The following is a 5,000-nucleotide window of genomic DNA, read 5'->3' as shown; positions in this document are numbered from 1 at the left end:
TGTATGCGAGCCTTGCGCACAATTTGTCACTTGCGAGCAGCTTTGCGTCATCACACTTCTTAGCAGTTAAAAGGTTTTCAGCTCCTCCCGTAACTCAAATACGCGGGCCGGCACTTTTCCGCGGGACAATCATCGGACCGCCGTATGGAGCAATAACGTCTTATGCTCCGCTCCCATCTCTTCACATAATGCTGCAAATAAGCGGCTTTTCAGAGGTCTTGTATTTACAAAGTTTACCATAGGAACAACAGCATTCAAGACATCAGATATCTCCGCTGGTAAAGTCTCGGCAACATAGCTGCTGCTCCATCAGTGCAGACACTTACGCTCTGTTCCACTGAAGTCCTCCTTGTTCGACATACTCTGATGTGATCTGAAATATTTCTTCCCCTGTTGTTTTTTTTATGCAATGTCTTGCAAAAAAGACATTTTCTGTGATTGTGTCTCCATCCACAAAGCGTGCATTGGCCAAGAGTTGAGCCAAGAATCAAGTTGCAAAGCAAACTGCCCACTGCCACGTATCTTCTTCAAAACAACACTTTCGATGTCTGCAGACATGTCAGCAATGCGTCTGGCAATCGTCTTAATCGAGAGGGGAACTTTGGCAATTTCTTTAATGACATCAGAGCTAAGCATCGTGTTCACAATGGCTTTGCAGTCCAGTAATATTAATGTCTCTTAGGGTGTGTTCTCACTAGAACATTTGCTTCACTTGGAATCAGAGTTTTTGATAAAATTCGCTTTGCTCTGCGTCGTTTAGAGCTGTGAGAACGTGCATTCGCAAGTTGCCCGTTTCTGTAGTCTGTGTCCTTGTTTTGGAGTGACGGGTGTTTTGTTTGCAGATTGTGTTTAAGCTTGCTAGGGACCATGGCACCGTTTGATAGCTGTCCACCACAAAGCACAATGGAGTCGGTGCAGCAGGATCTTTCTTCAAATATTTATCCATCTTTGTTGTGAGCAGTGTCACATAAAAATCAACAACGTCAGATTAAGCTATTAATCGCGCTACCGCCACCTACAGGCCTACCACCTATGCGCAACCATACGAGAGCTGTATGAAATCTTTTTTTTTTTTTTTTTTTGCGTCTTCATTTTTCTGGACCAATTAAGTGGAATTTGATCATTTCCCACGGCACATCTGATGATCTCTCACGGCACACTAGTGTGCCGCGGCACACTGGTTGAAAAACACTGTTGTAGAGGACAGAGGAGAACTGAGGAGGACTTGTAGAGGACAGAGGAGAACTGAGGAGGACTTGTAGAGGACAGAGGAGGACTTGTAGAGGACAGAGGAGAAGTGAGGAGGACTTGTAGAGGACAGAGGAGAACTGAGGAGGACTTGTAGAGGACAGAGAGAGAACTGAGGAGGACTTGTAGAGGACAGAGGAGAAGTGAGGAGGACTTGTAGAGGACAGAGAGAGAACTGAGGAGGACTTGTAGAGGACAGAGAGAGAACTGAGGAGGACTTGTAGAGGACAGAGGAGAACTGAGGAGGACTTGTAGAGGACAGAGGAGGACTGAGGAGGACTTGTAGAGGACAGAGGAGGACTGAGGAGGACTTGTAGAGGACAGAGGAGAACTGAGGAGGACTTGTAGAGGACAGAGGAGGACTGAGGAGGACTTGTAGAGGACAGAGGAGGACTGAGGAGGACTTGTAGAGGACAGAGGAGGACTGAGGAGGACTTGTAGAGGACAGAGGAGGACTGAGGAGGACTTGTAGAGGACAGAGGAGAACTGAGGAGGACTTGTAGAGGACAGAGAGAGAACTGAGGAGGACTTGTAGAGGACAGAGGAGGACTGAGGAGGACTTGTAGAGGACAGAGGAGGACTGAGGAGGACTTGTAGAGGACAGAGGAGAACTGAGGAGGACTTGTAGAGGACAGAGGAGAACTGAGGAGGACTTGTAGAGGACAGAGGAGGACTGAGGAGGACTTGTAGAGGACAGAGGAGAACTGAGGAGGACTTGTAGAGGACAGAGAGAGAACTGAGGAGGACTTGTAGAGGACAGAGAGAGAACTGAGGAGGACTTGTAGAGGACAGAGAGAGAACTGAGGAGGACTTGTAGAGGACAGAGGAGAACTGAGGAGGACTTGTAGAGGACAGAGGAGAACTGAGGAGGACTTGTAGAGGACAGAGGAGAACGGCCAGGCTGGTTCCAGCTGACAGAATGTCAACGGTAATTTCTAACCACCCAGGTGCAGAAGAGCATCTCTGAACACTCGACATCTCTGAACACTCGACATCTCTGAACACTCGACATCTCTGAACACTCAGCATCTCTGAACACACGACATCTCTGAACACTCAGCATCTCTGAACACTCGACATCTCTGAACACTCGACATCTCTGAACACTCGACATCTCTGAACACTCAGCATCTCTGAACACTCGACATCTCTGAACACTCGACATCTCTGAACACTCGACATCTCTGAACACTCAACATCTCTGAACACTCGACATCTCTGAACACTCAGCATCTCTGAACACTCGACATCTCTGAACACTCGACATCTCTGAACACTCAACATCTCTGAACACTCAACATCTCTGAACACTCAGCATCTCTGAACACTCGACATCTCTGAACACTCGACATCTCTGAACACTCGACATCTCTGAACACTCGACATCTCTGAACACTCGACATCTCTGAACACTCAACATCTCTGAACACTCAGCATCTCTGAACACTCGACATCTCTGAACACTCGACATCTCTGAACACTCGACATCTCTGAACACTCAACATCTCTGAACACTCAGCATCTCTGAACACTCAGCATCTCTGAACACTCGACATCTCTGAACACTCAACATCTCTGAACACACGACATCTCTGAACACTCAGCATCTCTGAACACTCAGCATCTCTGAACACTCAACATCTCTGAACACTCAGCATCTCTGAACACACGACATCTCTGAACACTCAGCATCTCTGAACACTCGACATCTCTGAACACTCGACATCTCTGAACACTCGACATCTCTGAACACTCAGCATCTCTGAACACTCGACATCTCTGAACACTCGACATCTCTGAACACTCGACATCTCTGAACACTCAACATCTCTGAACACTCGACATCTCTGAACACTCAACATCTCTGAACACTCGACATCTCTGAACACTCAGCATCTCTGAACACTCGACATCTCTGAACACTCGACATCTCTGAACACTCAACATCTCTGAACACTCAACATCTCTGAACACTCAGCATCTCTGAACACTCGACATCTCTGAACACTCGACATCTCTGAACACTCGACATCTCTGAACACTCAGCATCTCTGAACACACGACATCTCTGAACACTCAGCATCTCTGAACACTCGACATCTCTGAACACTCGACATCTCTGAACACTCGACATCTCTGAACACTCGACATCTCTGAACACTCAACATCTCTGAACACTCAACATCTCTGAACACTCAGCATCTCTGAACACTCGACATCTCTGAACACTCGACATCTCTGAACACTCGACATCTCTGAACACTCAACATCTCTGAACACTCGACATCTCTGAACACTCAACATCTCTGAACACTCAGCATCTCTGAACACACGACATCTCTGAACACTCAGCATCTCTGAACACTCAACATCTCTGAACACTCGACATCTCTGAACACTCGACATCTCTGAACACTCGACATCTCTGAACACTCGACATCTCTGAACACTCAACATCTCTGAACACACGACATCTCTGAACACACGACATCTCTGAACACTCGACATCTCTGAACACACGACATCTCTGAACACACGACATCTCTGAACACTCAACATCTCTGAACACTCAGCATCTCTGAACACACGACATCTCTGAACACTCAGCATCTCTGAACACTCAACATCTCTGAACACTCGACATCTCTGAACACTCGACATCTCTGAACACTCAGCATCTCTGAACACTCAGCATCTCTGAACACTCAACATCTCTGAACACTCAGCATCTCTGAACACACGACATCTCTGAACACTCGACATCTCTGAACACTCGACATCTCTGAACACTCGACATCTCTGAACACTCAGCATCTCTGAACACTCGACATCTCTGAACACTCAGCATCTCTGAACACTCAACATCTCTGAACACTCAGCATCTCTGAACACTCAACATCTCTGAACACTCAGCATCTCTGAACACTCGACATCTCTGAACACTCGACATCTCTGAACACTCAGCATCTCTGAACACTCAACATCTCTGAACACTCAGCATCTCTGAACACTCGACATCTCTGAACACTCGACATCTCTGAACACTCAGCATCTCTGAACACTCAGCATCTCTGAACACTCAACATCTCTGAACACTCAGCATCTCTGAACACTCGACATCTCTGAACACTCGACATCTCTGAACACTCGACATCTCTGAACACTCAGCATCTCTGAACACTCGACATCTCTGAACACTCGACATCTCTGAACACTCAGCATCTCTGAACACTCAGCATCTCTGAACACTCAGCATCTCTGAACACTCGACATCTCTGAACACTCAGCATCTCTGAACACTCGACATCTCTGAACACTCGACATCTCTGAACACTCAGCATCTCTGAACACTCAGCATCTCTGAACACTCAGCATCTCTGAACACTCGACATCTCTGAACACTCGACATCTCTGAACACTCGACATCTCTGAACACTCAGCATCTCTGAACACTCGACATCTCTGAACACTCGACATCTCTGAACACTCGACATCTCTGAACACTCAGCATCTCTGAACACTCGACATCTCTGAACACTCGACATCTCTGAACACTCGACATCTCTGAACACTCAGCATCTCTGAACAGACGACATCTCTGAACACACGACATCTCTGAACACTCAGCATCTCTGAACACTCAGCATCTCTGAACAGACGACATCTCTGAACACACGACATCTCTGAACACTCGACATCTCTGAACACTCAGCATCTCTGAACACTCGACATCTCTGAACACTCGACATCTC

The 5,000-nt window shown here is 46.9% G+C and overlaps 1 protein-coding gene across 1 annotated transcript in view; it reads right to left on the bottom strand.

Moving 5' to 3' along the window:
* desi2 (desumoylating isopeptidase 2) overlaps positions 1-5,000 on the bottom strand; it is a gene marked incomplete at both ends in the record, with an annotated part of 33,384 nt that overhangs the window by 10,650 nt on the left and 17,734 nt on the right. The window lies entirely within an intron of this gene.

This window comes from Nansenia antarctica, assembly GCF_963989245.1.
Source record: "Nansenia antarctica genome assembly, chromosome: 19".
NCBI classification, from domain to species: Eukaryota; Metazoa; Chordata; class Actinopteri; order Argentiniformes; family Microstomatidae; genus Nansenia; species Nansenia antarctica.
The sequence above is the reverse complement of the archived record's forward strand: the minus strand, read 5'-3'. Positions and strand labels throughout refer to the sequence as shown.